The following is a 19,654-nucleotide window of genomic DNA, read 5'->3' on the forward strand; positions in this document are numbered from 1 at the left end:
CTGTGGGAGAGGCCAGGATGATGGCTGGTGAGTGTCCCCAGCATGTTAGGGTGGTTCTCCTCTGCAGTCCAGGCTGGAGGCCAGTACAGACCAGGGCTTCCTGACAACCATAGGGGCGATAAGATCACGACACAATACGCCAGGTGGACACGGTTTTTGCAATGAGTGGTAGATTGGAGTGGCAGCCAAAGAGGTCTGCCCTGCATAGATGTACAGAGACAGTTAATAGAACACAATATTGTTTGCTGCAAAATAGAAAAACAGCTGACAAGGTGTGACTCAACATGCACCGCTAGAAAAAAATCAGAGATAATGTCCAGAGACAAAGGGTGGTTCTTTAATAAAAAGCATCTTACCCTTTTCCCCAAACCTAAGTCAGTTTTTAGGCCTATAACCCAGAAGCTGGAGAGAATGCCAGGTTCCCAGGGGAAGAACCAGGAGACACCAGGAAGAGAACATATGCGAGTGATTTCCCCAAGGCATCCCACAGGGACCTATGACTGTTTACCTAGATAACTGCACATTAGAATTTAGATCTAGGAACACCCCTGCCCTCCCGAAGCCAAAGTCTCATGTGTCCAGAGGTAAGGCTTTGGGAAGGTGACTGGGACATGGGGATGTGTCCTTATGTCCCAGTGTTCAACCATGGATTAGTCCACTGATGAGTTTCTGGCTGTGCTGTTAGGAAGTGGGTCCTGGTCTGAAAAGGTGGGTCCCTGGGGACACAACCTAGAAAGCTGTATTCTTGTCCCTGGCTCCTCTCTCCTCTCTCTGCTTCCTGATCACCATGACATGAGTAGTTTTTCTCTGCTGGGCCTTTTTATCATGATGTTTTTGCCTTGGAGCCAGAAAGCCAAGGACTGAACCCTCTGAAACCATTAGCTAAAATAAACCTCTCTTCCTAGAAGTTGTAAAGTATTTTTTCTCAGCAACAAGAAGTGATCAATATCCTGCAGATGGGGGAGATGGCAGCATCCAATACTTTGAGGACTATTGGATAGAGGATGCCGTGGCACAGAACACCCTAGGCCCAGGGCGTGAATGAGGTCCTGGGCAAAGTCAACTTACAAATGAGTCCCTTAAGCCCAACAGCTTACTCAGTCCATGGTTATTTCTTTAGTCCCAGATGTGCAGTTGAAATTCCTAAGTGCTACAGTTGAAAAATCCACATATTGGGTCTTTTGCCCTCTGAAGTGGAGGCCCCTCAGCCAGGACAGAAAATGGAGAGGGGTTGAAGGTGATAGTGGAGATTACTTCTACTTTTACAAAGCCAAAGCAAACTTCCTCTGTGAAGGGCCTAGTGGTAAAGATGTTAGGCTTTGTGATCGTGTGGTCTCTCCTGTAATCACTCTACACAGCCACAGGCAATTCATTAGCAAATAGGTATGGTTGAGTTCCAACAAAACTTTATTGGCAGAAATAGCCCATAGTGTGCCAACCACCGACCTGAGGATGAATGGGCCAGGGGATAGGGGAGCTGCCCATCATGTGATCACTGAATTCACTGGTCCAGCCACAAAAGAACCAGATTTTGGAGGATGACAGCAGACCACCTTCAGCCCAGCCCATAGGAGCTTGGGTGACAGCTCCTGAACTGCGTAGCAAGGAATTAGCATGACCTTAGACACAGAAAATGCAGCTACTGATTTTGGGAGTGCATTCTTCTGATTCTAACAAAAAAGATGATCAAAAATAGTTAACCTCTAAATGGAACCGGTGGTGTTATAAGATGTGTGTTTACAGTTTTGCCTCTGGGATATATCTTTTCATGCCCTCTGTTATAACGTAGTCTGAAAAGATCTAGGCCATATAGATGTCCCACAGAATATCACACTGATTCCCTAAACCTAAGACATTATGCTAACTGAGTGGAATGATCCAGACTGGATGAGTGAGGTGTGACTGAAAGCATTCTCTAAGATGCTTGTGCTGGGTCGGGGGAGGTGGAGGGTGACACTATGACTGGCCGGGGCCACTTGAGCGAAAACTTTTGGATTCCTGTGGTGAGGAATATGCTGGGACAAGTCCTGCAAAATTTCAGGAAAAGGAAGGCTGCTGCTACACAAGGGGAGCAGGGAGAAATATTTCTTCACCCAAGTGATTCACTTAGGAGATTTCTGGTTCTCTTGGCAAACCTTTGCCTGATTCTGTTGACAGAACAGTAAGTTGAAGAACCACAAAATCATGGTGACCAAAGGCTCAGACTCTTCACAAATGGTTTGGGTCACGCTATGACACTGGCCATCAAGACCATCAGCAAATAGCTAAGAGTGAGGAAAATTAAAATTTTAGTGGAAGGGGCCAATGATGTGTAATAGTCATTGCCTCGTGACCAGCTGCAGTGGCAGAGTAGGTTGTCCTACTAATCCTCCCAAGTTTTCCTCAGAAGGACTGGCACATGGGCTCTGGAAGAGCTGGGTATCTCTGATGAAATGGAGGTGAGTGTGACAAGGGATGGACCGTGGTGGTTAGAGAGATGCCTGCCCAGATTCCTCTTCAAGTAGGGATTTCTGGGAGTAGCATCAGTCATCTCCAGTGTGATTGCCTCAAGAGCAGGGACCCACTTGGGTCAAGAGTGAACCCACTGGAGACACCACATCCAGGGATTGATCCTGGTGAGGTTGAAAGGCCTGGTCGTCTGGACTGTGGCATGTGATTCTGACAGTGTATCAGCACTAGTGCCCTGTTGAGTTGGCCTAGGCTCTGTGCCTGGCTGCAGTTGAACTTTTCCCTCAGCCCTTTCACAGGTTGATCCCTCATAAACATCCTGCCTCAGCATCTATTTCCAGATAACCCGACCTGTGACATGCGGTTTCACTCTGGTGGCCCAAATCTCCTTTTGTTTATCATGTTTAGTGTTCATTTCGATTTTGTACAGTGTAGATATGTGGTTTTCATTAATTCTGGAATTTTGGCTGCCATGATCTCTTTAACTATTAGTTCTTCTCCTTTTACTCTGAGCTCTTTCTTCTGCAACTTGGATAAGATTTATAGCCTTCCTTATCTTCCCACCCTCATTATCTCTTTTATCTTTTCTTGTTACTCTGTGTTGCAATTTTGGTATTTTTATAGGTTTCTTCTAGTGCACTATTTATCTTTTCATCAAAGAGTGAACTTGATGTACCCTTTGATCAAGATTTTTATTTCAAAATTTTATTTTCCAAAGCTTTAGTTTAAATATTAAAATTGTTAGGTTATTTCCATATAGTCTGTTGTTGATTGGCTTTATCTCTAATCAAATCTTTCATAACTTTATCAACTTTATACATGACTGTTATCAATTCTGTATCTAACAGTTTCTTTACCTAGATCTGCAAGAGTCCATATCTGTTCTGATTTTGCTTTGTTTCATTGTTTGATTTGTGTTTTGTGGTTGTCTCTGCCAACTTGAAGTCGAGGGCTTGCATTCCTGTGAGTTTTCTGATCTCTAATTACGATTTGTGGCTTGATCATATGTAGTGAGAGCCAAATTAAAGAGTGGGTCACATTTCTCCAGATATGATTTGTTTCTGCTGGAGTCTCTCTGAAGGCCTTTGCTAGGGAAATGGGGAGTTTTACTTTGAGTGCGGTAGGCCACCAAGGACATGTCCCTTCCAGTTGCCCCTGCTCCTGGTATCTATGGCTTCAGATGAGGTTTCGGAGGAGGGTAGGGAATGACCCCAGCCTCAATCTTCTGTGAGACCTACTGTGTCTTAGAGTGAGTCTTCAGCGGGATTTAGTTGTCCTGCCACAGCAGGACTTTGTTAGAGCACAGAGTCAGCCACAATGACACAAGTGAGGACGTTTTATAGTAAATATGGATTTTTGAGGCCAAACATACAACACTGTGTTCATAAATCTGTTCACACATATGATGAACATGATTCCATAAGAGCAGTAAGTGAGCCAGACATGGCAGCACATGTCTCAATCCTAGCCCTTGGGAGGCTGAGTAGGAGGATCATTGAGAGTTTGAAGCCAACCTGGGCTATAGAGTGAGACCATGTCTTTAAAAAAAAAGAGTAGTAAGCTAATTGTGTGATCATATAAATTTTTAAAAATGTTCTCTTTTCCCATTTCTCCTCCCTCCCTCCCCCCCCCATCCTTCCATCTCTTTTTTCCCTTCCTCTTTGAGAAAGATCTCCCTGCTTCCTGGTACCTGGGAAGGAGAGCAAAAGTTGGAAAGAGCAGGGAGGGGATGGGTGCGGTGGGGATGGAAGACAGAGTGAAGATGTGCTGCACACACCGACCAACTCCCCACGAGAAATGCCATCACTATGCACTGCAGACACGGACGGGCGAACAACAGAGAAGGAAAACATTCTCTCCTGCAAGTACGGGAAATTTCCAGTTTATCAGAAGGGGCACACAGGTCCTCGCAGTGCTCATCACCAACTTCAGCACCTTCTAACTTATGGCCACTCTGCTTTCTTCCATGTTCTCTTACTGCCTCTTCATGGTTTCAAGGCAAATTCAAGATAGTATATGCTTTCATCCATAAATATTTGAATAAATAATCTTTAAAGGTTGAAGGCAATTTTTCAAAATCATGAGAGGAAAGTCACACTTAGAAAGTTGACAGTGACTCCTTTCTATCCTCAACTATATTGGGAATATTAACTGGGACCTAGCTGAGAACCCCTCTCTCAGGTCTCCTGTTTGTTTTTAAGTTATACACTGTCAGTTGCATCAGCCCTTCTCCTTTATTGCTTCTGGACACTTGGGTTCTAGTTAGGAGAGTTTTTCCTGCTTCCAGGTTGTAGATGTACTCCTGTCATACCCTTCTAGTTGTTATATGACTTTACATTTTACATTTAAGCCTTACACCCATTTGGAATTTATCCTAGTGCGTGGTGTGAAGAATGGAGTCAATTTTACGTGGTTCCTTCCAATTCTCTATCTCTTAGTACTTACTAATAGTACATCTCCCCTCACTGTCTGAGATGCCGAGTTTATCAAACATTATATTCTCATAGGAAACTATTTTTGTATTTTCTATTCCTTTCCATTGATATGTGTCAACCTGTAGGGAACATCGTTGGTCTCTCATTTTACCCCGGAGAGAAACAATGGTGGGTATGAGAAAAATAAAGACAAGAGACAAGAGCTGGAGTCAGGTGGAGTTACCTCTTGCCTGATGAGCGGGAGGACTGACTTCAGTAGTAGGGGTGTTTATTTTATACACTTGCAAAGTTAGTATCTCGGGAGGGTAATGTTGCCTAGCGACTAATGACTGCAATTGTCCCGCAGGGTGCCTTTTTCAATACTGAGGTAGCTTGACTGCTTGACCAATAACCAGCTCCAGTGGCTCCCAACAAACACTACACTGTTTTAATTACAGAGGCTTAGTAATATGTTTTACTATCTGGTACTACCACACACATACACACACACACACACACACACACACACACACACACTTTAAAAGTTTTTTCTCTGTTATTTTTACTTGATTATTTTAAAATGAACATCAGCCTAAAGGTCCTCATTCTTAATAGATGTGGTTTTTACTAAAATAATGTTACCTTATTATTCATTATATTTTACTACCTGGTGTTTCCCTGTGCACACAGATTTATAGAAATTGTATATTGTGTAATATTCTGTTGCTTATTTTAAACAGTTTTGAGCATTTTCCTTTTCGCTAGGCTGGAGAAGATATTAACTGAAGCCAAAGGCAGGTCATTAACAGCTTCAATACATAAGCAATTCCTGATCATCTGTGTATAAGAGACTGTGTTTCACTGACACGATTTATCTTCATTATTTGTTGTAGCACACATTAGAGGAGTAGGTAATGCGTACAGTCAGTGAGATCAGCAGTATAGTCAAATTTACGTGTCCATGTGCTTCCGTGGCTGCTCTCGTGCACAGGTGTGTGTGTGTGTGTGTGTGTGTGTGTGCACCTCCCACGTCTGCCCTCTCGGTGGGTTTCTAGTACACAGCACTGTCGACCCAGTCTGCACGTCGTGCTGTCAAGATTTACCCCTCTCCTCCTCCCCTCCCTCCCCATTGCTGGTCACAGACATTAACCACTGCTTTGCCTCAGTTTTGTTTGTGCACTCCCCCGACAGTTCTGCTCAGAAATGAAACTGTGCATCACATCTCCTTCCGCACCTGGCACATTCAGTAGCAGAGTCCTCAGGTCCCTGTGTGTTGTCGTGAACACCCCAGGGGACCGTGTCCTTTTATAGATACAGCGTAGCTTGGGATCTGATGGCTGCTCAGGAAGTGTTCATTGGCTTCTGCATGAAAAACATTCTCTGCTGGGTCCTAGTTGCAAACAGAATAAATGCAGCGGGACAAAGTAGAGCGAGCAATGGGCTCCTGGGTGTGATGCTGGCATTGCAGGACCAGCTGAGGGTCGCGCAGTGTCCTCTGATGCTCGCCAAAGATGGTCCCATCTTCCAATCCCTGGACAGGGGGCGGGAAGCTGAGTGCTGATGGGAAGCCACAGGTTCACACTCCCATGGCGCAGAGCCCCAGGGGCTCCTGCCCCCCCATGGATGTCACACTGCCCTAGAGAGAGAGGACACAACAGATGCACTTGGAATCTGAAAATCAGGCAGGCCCTGACCTCAAGAGCATGACCAACCTATCTCAGGCTCAGGGCAGAGACAGCTTCACACCTGTTTTGCAGGATACAAGTGTGGCTTTTTGTACAGCTTATAAACATAGCCTCATTGGTTCACTTCATGTGAGCTCGATGGTGCTACAGGATGCCCAGAAGCCCACGCAGCAGCCTTCGGATGACACAGCTCACCGCGTGGAAATGTTCAGCGTGGCACAACTGTGCCAGATGCAAACAATATTTGATTTATTCTCTTACTACATCCTCAGGAGGTTTGAAAGGATGGCTTAATGAAAGTAAAAAAAAAAAAGTGTGGTTCCAGCTAGAAGCAAATGGTGACTCACAGCTCACACATGGATTTCTGCTGGTTCCGTTGCACGCAGTGGGGAAACTCCTGCTTTCCTGTGGGAAGCAGTCTTGGCTTCCACAGCACAGTGGGGAGCAGAGAGTTGCTCTGGTTGTTGGAAGGTTTCTGAGGCACAGCATTACTAACACCTCACGGGCCGGACCGTTTGCGTCTGGCCCTTGAAATGCCACCTGTGGGCTGTGTGGGGCTGTGGAGAATGAGCTGCGAGCTGAAGGCACAGCCACCTGAACCTCACAGGTAGTAGGGCGTCAAGCATGGGGCTGTGTCCTGTCCAAAAGCAACCCAGGATCCATTCCTGCCTTACCTGTGTTTCTGGAAGAACTTGTAGCTTCCGGCTATAACAGGTTTTTCTCTTTCATGCAGCGCACAGCCTACAGACAGCTTTCCTGGGTGCTTGCCTGTGTGCTCATTTTCTGTAGTACCCAGGGTCCAGAGCCCGTGTTCTTTCACATGCTTGTCACTTTCTTCTCGGCTTTCCTCTGCCAGTCCCAGCACGGGCCTCCAGCCCTCCTCCCGCTCCACCTGTCCACTCATCTCCCCACTTCTGCCCCACAGAACCTGAAACTGTGCTGGCAGAGAAAGTGCGGGATGAGGCTGTTGGTGCTCTTCAGGGTGAAGTCTGCTGTGTCGCTCTGCTATCTTCTCTGTGTGTCGTTCTTCAGGTAGAGCTGCTGGCCCCTGGGCAGGAGCCTCTTGAGCCGATGCCAAGGCCCCAGGTATGAGTCTTCCAGTTGCAGCTGCTCGCACAGTGGGGCTGGTTGCCCAATGGAGGAAGCTGCTGGTCTCCAAGGTGAGGCAGGCTGAGCTCCCTCCCGGGTCTCTTGGGCAGATGCCACTCCCAGCCCTCACTCCCCCAGCCTGTATGCAGATGCAGGCAGGTCTGCTCCCCCGGCATTTCGGGTAAATGTAAGCGAGTGCTCCAGAGCTGAGGGGAGAATTGCTCAGACTAACTGTGATTATATTAACTCACATTGAGCATCCTAGGTATTTCTTCCTTTCTATATTAAAAGAAAGTCCATTTTAAAATATGGAGTGAACATGTTATTTTTTTCCACTAGAAATCATGCATTGCATTCTTTACAAAGAAAAACACTGAATTTATTGTGCTCTATGATTACTTTTCATTTTTATGCTAATAAAACTAGAATTTATGTATTGCGTTATTTTTCCATAGTGCATCTATTTTGATAAGTTAAGAAAAGAAAAAGAAAAAACTCCCCAAAACATCTCTTAGGAGAGTCATAAATACATTTTTTACGGCCCTTAATAGCAAAACATAACCTGTCTTCTCTTCTTCCTCTCTCCTCATCAGAACTGATCTGTAATTTTCATAGATGCCGGACTTATAAATAGATTTGCTCACAGGCACGGTGGATTGGACCTGAGCTCCCTACAGACAGGTCTCTGGGCCGCCCCTGTGCAGCCCCAGCTCTCAGCTTCTACCATGTGGTGCGAGCTGGCTGCTCCTCAGCCCAGGGGTCCCGGGGCCGCCTTGGGTGGCACCAGGCATCTTGGGGAGAGGCCCACACAGGCCCTGGAATCCTGGGGAACAGATCTGAGGTGAGGTAAAGACGGGCCTGGCCACAGCGGCTCAGGGCCCTGGTGACAGACGTGGACAAATAGGCCTGTGTTGCTGAGAAGGCAGGGACGGCAGACCCATGCCAGGCCTATGTGGCAGTGAGGAAGAATTACCCCCACAGTGTGGTTTTTCTCCACCTAAAGTTTTAGTCTAATGACTGTGTTTGGATTTTTTCTGACCAGGAGCGGTGGATGGAGTTGAAATCTGTGGCAGCGCCCACTTTCCTCAGGAAAGGGGCTGAGAAAACTTTCTGTTTGGAACACGTGGTGTGGCCTCCTCAGGAAAGTTGGTTTCTCTTTGCTCTTTAAAAACAGGAGGCCAAAAAAAACCCAAAAAACAAAAACAAAAACAAAAAACAGGAGGCCGACAGAGGTAGAGGAGAGACAAGCTTAAGGCTGGTGCAGATTTCTGAAGTGCAGACTCGGGGTGCCTCACTGGGGAGCTGGCTGGGCTGCCTCTCCTCCCTCCACAGGCCGGGTCCACTCCCCGGGGTCACCATGTGCACCTCTCATGGTCCTTCTCACATCCCTCGCAGCACCCACCTGTCCTCACCGCAGAAGCACAGGGGGTGCTCGGCTGAGTGAGTCCCCACCTCTGTGGTCTCCGGAGGGAAGATCCGAGTTTGAGAGTACGAAGCAACACGTGCACCCCTCTCTCCTGTGAGGGTCACGTCCTCTGCCAGCCACTGCCACTCCAGGGGAGGGGTGGGGAGGGCGGTGTCCACAGGACAGTGGACAGACCAGAGCTGCCATCCTTACACCGCCGTTTGCAGATTAGAGAAGGGATCTTCTTGCTCTGAGGAGACACAACCCGTGCCAGGCTCCCGGCAGGTGGAGGAGAGCCAGGCTGGACTTCAGGTCCTTCCTGCTCTGTCTTGTGCGGGTCACAGTCTGTGCGTCTGTACGTGGAGGCCCTGAGAAGGTCAGGGCTGGCCACAGGACAGACAGAAAGCTCAGCCCCGTGTCCTCGGTGGGTGGTGGGAGAAGAAAACATGAAGGCAAGGGAAGCGTGAGCGGAGTCCTGTTCTCTGCTGGTCGGAGGAAGCCCCAGAGGGGTGACACATTGTGAGCAGGTTTAGGGGAACCCCTGAGACAAGTGCATCTCTTCCTGCTCCTGTTTGCCACCCTGCTGCTGTACCCTCGGCCAGTTCTCAAGCTACAGTGCGAGGTGGCTGGGCAGCGGGCAAGGGGCCAGTGTGCCCTGCTCGTGTGGTGTGCAGACCCCAACATCCTGCAGGGTCTGCGGAAGAGATGGGAACTGAGAGTGTGCGTCGGAACCCACAGAGCAGAGGGACCCAGAGCAGGGGCCTGGGGAATGCGAGGAGGAGCAGAGGGCGCCGTCAGGGGTGGGTGTTGGGTTGCTCACAGTCAGACTTCACCGGAGAACCGTGGTGTCCCCATGCAGAGGAGAGGCTGTGCTCTGACTGCCCGTCAGGAGCCCTGGGTCCAGCACCCAGGGCCAGCCGAGCGGGAGGCAGCACCAAGGCTTCCTGTCACCTGCCACTCGGGGAGACACGCCCTCCCTCATTCTGTGAGACACCACCTCGGAAGGGGAGGCACTCTGAAAAACAGCATTAGTCTGGAAAATGATTTATCCAAAAGGATAATTTAAATGATTGGTGGGGACTGTGTTGATTAAGCCGGAATTTCCCATCATCTTCCGTACTAATGGGTAGAGGCTTTGAGGGAAGACAAGAGCAGCTCTGGGGGACAAAGAAGCTGTCCCCAGTGCACCCCGTTCCATGCCCCTTGGTCCGCCGCTCTGTCACATGGCAAAGCTGAGTGCTTTGTATTTGGCTGGTGGTGAAACATGGACTGGTCCCTGGGCTTCCTCTGCAAGTGCGTTCTCTGGACAGTCCCTCCCCAGGCCAGACAGGCTGACACCCGCTAGGGAAGCGTCTTCACCCATTCGTTTTCCTGGAGGCCAGAATTTCTGTGAGGGCAAATTACTCCAAAATGGCTCTGAGAAGCTGCAGGCCGTGTGGAGCCTACATGGGGTGAGGACAAACCAGGCGAGGGCACGGTCTCAGGGGCTCACAGTCCTACTGGGTGCCGCTGGGGCTCTGGAGAGTCATGTGTCCCTCAGAGGCACCCACCGAAGAAGGGGGCTGCTGGACTTCTGTCCCCCAGCATGAGTTGGCCACACGACAGGCCACTTGGAGGCATGGGGTGGCGCCAATCTCTGGCAGCTGGTTTTCTGTGCAGTAAACCAAAGCAACACCAGAAGCACAAAGGCATGCTCAGAGGAAGGTTGCTGGTGGACAAGGAGTACAGTGGGGGAGGTCGGCCAGCCCTGCCTCCCACGCCCTATACACGCACAGAGCCATCCAGCCATCCTCCTTGGGACAAACAGCCCCTCACGCTGAGGTGACCTTGTCCCCTTTTCTGGTATGAAGGTGGTGCTCCCTCAGGAGGACCAGGCAGCAGTGGGCCCTGAGTCTTGGTGGTGGCGTTTTAACTTCTCACTCACACAGACAAAGGTAGGCGGCTCTTTCTGGTTTTCCAACCTTTCTCCAAGGATACTGGTTCATGAAACCCAAAAGCCTGGGAAACACGTTAGTCCACTCCCTTCTCTTTTCGACTGGTTTCCAGAGTGCTTCCTAACCATGCCTCCGCAGCCTGAATCCAAGAGACAACCAAAGCAGGACTGAGTGTGGGACCCAGCTCAGGGATCACTGGCAGCGTGGCTTTCCCTCCAGGTGGTCATCAGCCTCCCACGTTTTCCCATACAGCTTGTAGGTGTGTGTGTGTGTGTGTGTGTGTGTGTGTGTGTGTGTGTGTGTGTGTGTGTGTGTGTGTGTCCAGGTCCAGAAGGAATGTCCGTAGCCATCCCTGCCTCCTGCTCCTTCTCTAGTGATAGGGCAGCTGAGGTCCTAGGTCGGAGAGACTCTGTCCCTCAGCACCCCACCTTCCAGTGCCACCAGAAACTCCCAGAAGTCACATGGGAGTTCGTGGGTGTGTGTGGGGGTGGGGGGAGGCTACTGTAGACTGAAGGGAACAATGGGAAAGAGAGCTGAGGTGCGAGCCCTGTTAAATGTGAAAATTAGAAGGTAGTCTATGCCTTCTTTCTATTCAAAGAAATAAGTTGCTTCAGTTTAATATTCTTCTTAGCAACAAATTCTTGGAGCTGACAGGTTTTTTCCCCCCCCTCTACTTTACCAAGAATGACTGGGTTTTCCATTTGGATAAAACTTCATGCGTTTCTCATCTGCCAGCTGAAAATTGCAAACAGGAAAATTCTGCTCGCTGGAGCAGCTCCTGGAGCTGAGGAATAGTTTTAGTTGATCAAAAGTTTATGTGGCTGATGGTTTTCACTCTGAACTTCAAGAATTAAAGATTTGTTTGTGTGAAGGAGCAGGGATGATCATCTGCTCAGTTTTGTGCTCTTGAACTGACAAATGTCTAGCAACCAGTAAAGTGATTCTCAGTCTCAATGAGTAATAATCAGTATTTACACCTTGATTCCGTAGGATTTAATAGGAATTGCATATAAAGATCAAGTTTTGAGTACAGCTGTGTGTCTAAGATCAAATTCACAAATCCTTGTGACACTCAGCGGATGTTTACTCTGAGCTGAGCATGTGCCTGGCCCAGTTCTGGACTGGGAGGACCAAACAGGCCAGGCTGTCCGAGCGCAGCTGTTTGAGAGTAGGCCTGCATTTCCTTGGAAACTGCCTTGGAAACCAGTATTTTCAGGGGGGAAATCTAGTGTTATGGGATATAGAAATTGAAATTTACTAACCACTCTTGAATTGCTATTATTTTTTTCCTTAGAGTAGAAAAGAGAGTCCCTCCAAAGACAGAAAAGATTATATTTTAATACAGACTTATAATAGATTAAATTTCCTCTCAAAATAAGTAATGCACTTAAATAGAAAATAAGCTCTGAAGTTTATAAGCTTCTAAAGCTATAAGAATCAAGTGACCCAAGAGCCTGTATTTCATCAGCCAGGTACTGGAAACCCAGGGGCCTGGACGGAAGGAAAGTCCTACTCCCCTCCCCGGCTGCAAGGGGGCTTGGGGATGCTCCAGAGAGCAATCTCAGCTTTCTGCTAAGACTAAGAGACGAGCTAAGACCCAAGGAACTTACTCATGTTGCTAACTGCCTGGGTTCTTCAGCAGGGTAGACGGAGTCACTTCCCAGGGTGCGAATCACAGCCCAGGAGAGGCCAACCCAGTGGGGCCTGTGGTGCTGAAATCACCTGAAACACAAAACATTGCTCCTCAGGGATTCTGGGGGGCAAGTGATCAGCAGGTGAGAGCAATGTGGTGCTCACCCACGGAGGGACCCCTTGCCCCACAGGGTGCACCTTGCTACATCAGACCTGGAGAAGCTCTTTCTCCCTGGATACACGATCCTATTCCATGATTTCCCTCCTCATTGCTGGGAAAGAGCCTTCCCATTACATTTCAGGGATAATCAAATTAGCCCACAGAGGCCTTTTAAAATAAATACAGACTTTTAGGTGTGGTATGGCTTCACATGCCTATATCCCAGCTACTGGGGAGTCTGAGGCAGGAGGAGTGTGAGGCCAGCATGGGCTCCATAGCAAGTTCAAACATCAGTTTATAAAAAATTAATATTTCTGTAGCCCAAAGGCATCTGCTCAGGAATTATGTAAAAGTTTGCTTCAGATTAACCTTCTTTAGTTATTTGTGATGTGGGACACCCTAAAATTGCATTCAGCGATAGCAGCTATCATGCATTTTCTACAGAGGGGACATTTCCCCAAGAGTTTCACATGTATTCTATCACAGAGTGGGAATCCAACCTTCCCGAGGACTTGGCCAGGTTGCAAGGAGGCCGGGCACCTGCTCACCGTCACCCAGGTGTGCACAGGGGAGTGAAAACCCACCTAGCCACGTCCCCCTCGCTCACCTACTGATGCCGCCAGAAATTCCTTCAAACTCCAGGACTCTCAGCCAATTCTCAGTGATCCTGAGGAAAGCAGGGGACTCTCCTCTGAGAGCTCTTGCCAAGGGACTTGCTCCTCTCCCACCCTCTCCACACCCTGTGCCCACAGGGTGGGCTTAGCAGCTGGGCCACCCTACCACCTCGGGCACCCACGCCTGCCAGCTTCCTCCTGCAGGCAACGCTCACTGACTACGGTGTGAACCACTCTGCACAGCACAGTTTGTTAGGAAAATGTGTACTGTGCACTCACAAAAGGCTTTTTTCGCAGTCTTCATCAGAAACATTGGCAAGGGATCATAAGAACATTATAAGCCTTGCTGGGAATGTAAGAAAAACAAAATCACTACTGACTTAAAGAGGGTATGTTAATCTCACAGATGTGTGCACTCCCTGATGTCTCTTCTTCCAGCAACGAGGAGGTGGCTGACCCTGTCCCCAGCACTGCCAGGGAGATGCCCCAGCTGCTCTGTAATTTGAAAATAACCTTGTGGGAAAAGAAAGAAACACAGATTGTTTTAAAGTGTTTCATAACTATGTATTTAAAAGGGTTTTTTTCAAGGGTGGAAATTTAAAAGTAATTAATTTAAATATTTTAAATATTTTAAAGAGAAAGTTGAGTTCAGTATAAAGACAGAAGCATAAAAAAGAAAACAATTCTTATTTTTCAGCCAACTCAGGTTTCAACTACCTATCTGCGAACTATCAATATTCTTACAAGTTGGCATCTTCAAACTTACAACATATAGATTTATTGAATAAATATTCAATAACAATTTATAAGTACTTGCCTGTTACCATTTTCCCAGTAAAGATAGTTAAACTTAAGCAGAAAACATGTTTTTTTTTAAAAACCCCAGACTAGCTGGGGATATAGCTCAGTGGCACAGAGCCTTTCTTGGCAAGTGCAGGGTCCTGAGTTCGATTCCTGGTACCAACAAAAGAAAAAACCCAGGCTAATGAGACCACAGGTGTGGGCCCAAAGCTGCCACCCACTGCACACAACCTCGGTTGTGTCATGCAGCCCCAGGAATCTGGTCCGAGTCAGCTCTGAAGGGATCAGTGGGATCTGAATGTGGGTCAGAACCCAGCAGGAGGCTGAGAAACCAATCACTGTGTCAGAACCAGCTGTGAAAGGTGACGAGGAGGGGACTGAGCATGGAGCGTGTCTGCGTGTTCTGCCTCTTGGGACCCATGCTGGCTTCCCGGGCCTGTGCTTCAGCTGCCAGCATGCATGCGGCACTGGGTCAGGACTTGAACTCCCAGCACCCCGCTGGTGGTAGTCATCCAGCTGTCCGAGCAACGGCGAGGGAGGCTGCCTCCAGTGCCCTCCAGCCCACACTCCTCAGGCTTTTTGTGGAAGGGCTGGCACCAGAGTTAAAAGCCGTGAGACGAGCCTGTGCCTTGTACGCAAGCCTGTGGGGTGCATGCACTCCTAGGAGGCGGGGAGCAGGGCACGTCTCTCTGTCCGCTGGCTCCCTGGGGACTACTTCTGGCACTGGGGACTCTGCCGACCACGGTGACACCAGGTGCTTCTTGGGCTCTGCTGAGAGCCTGTCCCTTCAGCTCACCCAGTCAGAGCCCTTTCCTGTGCTGCAGGGGCTGCTGAGTGAGTGTCATCGACCCAGAGACCCCGGGTGGACAGCTGGATGGGAGGGCACAGTGCTTGCAGCTCAGAGTGATGCCGCATTTCCTCTGCGGCTCCCTCGTGTCACAGAGGTCCAAGAACAGGAGCTCCGGAGTTTTGCCCATTTATAATCCTCTCAACTCGAACTTTCAGAAGGATAGATCACCGGAAAAGTCTCCCTGCTGCCATGACAGCCTCTTAATAGCAATTAGGAAAATAACTAGGAAAAATTAAAGATAAATTCCATAACCTAGAGGAAATGTTGGTAGGTTTAGTTTTAAAACAAGTTCTTCCATTTCCTTTGCTACAGGTAATGTTTTGTTTCTCTGATCCATCATAGTGTATAAAGTGCTTTCATACCTAACTAACATGTCATTTAATTCTACTAGCTATCTGGATGGTGAAGAACGCAAGAAATAAACTGAGAGTGAGAGTAAGTCATGCAGAGTTCTCACCGGAGCGGGAGAACCCGACCTCAGGTCTAGGACCTCGAAGCCCCAGTCTCCTGGGTGCAGCAGAGCTGGGTCCCCTTGCTGTACTTCCAACACTGGTGGCAGAGAGGACTGGGCTCTTGCTCCTCAGACTCTGTCCCTAGGCCTCGCTGTCCCCGCTGCAAGAAGATACCCAGCTTGCAGGGAAGCCTGGCGGTGGACCCAAGTCTGGGAAGGGCGGGGAGAAAGTGGTTCACATTCCACTGGCTAAAAAGATTTTCTGGGGAATTCAAAACTCCCTTGGAGTTGTTCGTGACTTTAGCCCAAGCACTGCACTGACAACATGCATGATGTTGCCCAGTGTTGGGTGAAATAAAAACTTCCAGGATCACCTTTGTGTGCTTAGCTATTGGATTTGTGTCTGAAAAGCAAAAAACAAAACAAAACAAAAAAAACACGCCCAGATTCTCCAAAAGAAACCCTTGCCAGTGAAGCATCAACTCACAAGTGGATGGACAGGTTCTGCTCTTACTTGTCATTCTTTTTCTCTCTCTGTCTTTTTTGGTAGTCTTGGTTACACTTATAGATGTGGTTTCTGAAGAAAAGAGAAGTGTTTGATTTTACCAGTTGAACTTTTCCAGAAGTCACAAAAAAGATTAAATACTGGGCCCCACATAAGTATTTCAGAAACGGTATTTTTGTAGTGATGTATAAATAAAATCATTTCCAAAGCAGAGGTCTCTTTGGAAATTTTGGGCCAGTGTTTCCATTATTAAATATGTCTATGAGCTAAAAAGTTTCCTAGGTCCAGACTGCCTATCTTGTTATTTTTGGGCCTAGTAACGTCTGGAGCTTGGAGGGAAACCATCTGCGCTGTGCTGCGTGGCTCGGGTGCCTGTGGTGTGGCCAGGGACTGCCTCTCTCCGTGTCTGGAGCTGGCGCGTTGCCTCACCTGTGGGCACGTCATGAGGCGCAAGAACTAGAATCTCTCTGGACCCACTCTGCGGGCACAAGCCAGGGCTATCTGAAGACTCAACAGCAGGAGCTGCAGGTGATGCAGTCAGCCATCGCAGGAGGGTCCGGGGTGGAAAAGGACAAGCTTCTTGTGAATATTTTTGTGACTGGGACATCACTCTTAACTGGTTCTCAAAGGAAACTGCCTTTCTCTGCGGGCTAATCTGCTCTGGTGATCAGTCCAACACCGGTGAGAACCGAATGTTCCGCTGTTTTTAGGTTAGCTTGAGAGATGACATGTTCTAAACACCACCTTGTGTGCATGCTAGAAGTTCCTTCCGCGTGTTAGGGACGGTGAGGTCCTGAATTCAACACCTACAGGGCTCCCATGTTGGGGACAGCAGATCCCTGCGGGCAGGGCATCCCCTGTGGCAGCTTCAGCAGTCTGAAATTAACTGCAAAGAGATGACTATCCCATCTCTTAAAAAATTATCTGAAATGATACTCGAACAGGTGGAAAACACTGGACCCGGCAGCCATCTTCTGCGGCTGCGAGACCCAGACTCCTTCCTGCGCACGCGAAGCGCACAGCGCCCAGCACCCAGCCGGGCGCCTGTCTGATGAAGACTCCTGGCGAGCGCTGACTGCATTAGGAAAGGTCAGAGCCAGACACGAGGGCGTACAGGGCACATCACAAGCTCATGGCGGTGATGAGAGGAAAACAGTGTTTAGACATGGATTTGCTGCAGGGAAAGAAAGCCAAGATCAGCTTCCTCCTCTGTGTGGGGCTTCACATTTCCCTGTGAATGTGCACAGAAACAAAAGTCTACCAGGAATTCTTTTTGGGAGAGGAAAACATACTGTGCCTTCAGGGATTCTGAACATCAGACAACTTCGAGAGCTGCGGTGCACGGACAAGTTGATTATTCATTCATTAAAAACAATTACGGAATGTTGTTCCAGCCAGAGGCACCATGTGAGGGGCCAGAAGGATAAGAAATGGTTTCAAAATTCCTGAGCCTGGTGGATTTGCAAGATGCGAAGGGAGACAGTAGAGACCACAGATCCCTGAATGACCAGGCACCGCGGGAGGAGAGATGTTAGGACCGCAGGAGCGAAACGGGGCCGTGGACAACTGAGGTGAGGGAGGCTTTAGGAACCAGGTAGCACACGACTGGGCCTGGGAGGGGCGGGACTTTGGAGGGAGATCATGGGGGAGAGAGGCGAAGGGCATGTTTGGGGACCGGGCAGATGGTGTCACAAAAGGACTTTCCTGGGCCGGGATGTGCAGGGCAGCAGGTTGGGACCCTTGTGAAATTCTTTTAGAAGCATCTTATGGAGGCAGGCTATTCCCTTCAGGGAAATCACCTTCTTCACCTTGCCCACCAGCTAAATTGAGGACATAATTGGTTATTTTAAGTCCAATTATACTTCACTTGGTTGCAGGTGAGGATTGTGATTTGCTATTGCTCATGACGGGGTGTGCATAATCATGCCTCTGAAGAGGTCAGAACAGCGGAGCAGAGCACAGTGGTCTGCCCCTGGGCAAGGAGACGGGGAGAGATGGCAGGAAATGAGACGCAAGCCAATTACATTATGCAAAAACATCACGCTTGCAAAGAAGCAGAAAAAACCCAGGCTTCAGGGCTGTACTTCAAAGTCTAATTTTCTTTCCCCTTTAACCAATGTTCTTGCTTCATTAGGGTTTCCTCTAAACTATTCAGCAGTGGGATTACCCTGGGAAAATCAAGGGGGTGAATGAACGCATTGGCGAGTTTGGGGAAGGAGCCGGAACGGTGGCCTCCACTTCCGACCTGTCACCGCTGGCATCCCAGCTTCTCCTCTGCCACGCTCCCTCTGCGGAAGACGCCCACAGAGCACACCCAAAACCCGCTCCCAACCACGGCAAGCAACCAGAGAGAGCAGCCGATGCCTGGCGTCCTTAGAGTGCAAACAGATGCCCTAAATGAAGAGAACTATTTTCAAATGCTACTTCTCTTTTAAAAGGTAGGGTGTTTTGACAAAAGGAAGCAATGTCCAGCTCATCGACTCAAACCTTTGTGTGACACTCAGCTCCGCCTTCCTGGTGTTGAAGGAAGCCTCAGCCTGGGGCCCGGAATTTCAGAGCAGCAGATACCTTGGAGGGGAGTGAGAGCCTTGTGGCCACGTGCATGGGGCACCGGTGAGGCTCCCCAGGGTTTCCTGTTGTCACCAAGTGCAGGAGCTCTTGGTGTTCTCACTGGATGCTGTCCTGTCATGTGGCTTTGCTGACGTCTGTAGGGACAGACAGTCTAGGACAGCGATGGCAAACCTTTCAGAGCTTTCAATGATAACAAACAGTGGGAGGGTGGCAAAGGTGACAGCGCGGGGCCTTGCTGTTGTGGAGAAGGGCAGCGAGGGCTCCTCGAGCATGTGCCTGATGGAGGCCGGAGTCTGTGGGCACCTGGGTGCCGTTTCTCCCTCTCCCTTGCACCTCTTCCTTACCCTCCAAGATGGAAGCTCATGACAGGCACATTCTCCCACCACCTAGGGCACCATCCTCGGAGTGCAGTCCACCAGGCAGTGACCTACCCCTGCCATGGATGCTCAAAGTCGGCACTCTGAGCCTGCTCTCCTAACCCTCTGGAAGGTGCTGACCCCTGATGTGTGGAGCCTGCCCCACGCAGTATGTTCCCACAAGTGTGGAACACCAGGAGAAGATCCTTCTTCCTTAGCCACTGCTTAGCCGGTAATCATGGGGCTCCAGGCTCAGGGTTATACCAGCAGTTGTCCACCCTTCTGTGGGCAGAGCTGCCCTTGCCTAATTTCATGGAGGACCTGTCAGTGAACTTGGTCAAAGCCTTGATGTCCCCTGGATGGCGGGGAGAGGTTTCAAGGTAGGTACAGTTTCACTGAGGCTCCTGGAAAGAGGCAGAAGCCCACTGAGGAGCTCAGTGATGGGTGGGGTTTAACAACAGTTCTGTTCAAAGAGGTGCAGGCGGGGGAAGGGAAGCAACGGGGACAGTGAGGCACCAGGCAGTGTCAGGAAACCATGGCCACCCTTACCCAGGGCAGGCAGGCGCTGTGACCTGAGTACAGTGCGAACTGGAAGGAAGTCCTCTGCGGAGAGTGGAGGGCACAAAGGTCGAATGCAGCCACTGTGTACTGCAAGCGTGCACTAATACATTGTTTTAATTTAAAAAACAACAACAAGATAAAACATATGGTGGGGTTGGGGGTGTAACCACTGCCCACT

The sequence above is a fragment of the Chinchilla lanigera genome, unplaced genomic scaffold (assembly GCF_000276665.1).
Source record: "Chinchilla lanigera isolate Chin_1 unplaced genomic scaffold, ChiLan1.0 scaffold00002, whole genome shotgun sequence".
Classification (NCBI taxonomy): Eukaryota; Metazoa; Chordata; class Mammalia; order Rodentia; family Chinchillidae; genus Chinchilla; species Chinchilla lanigera.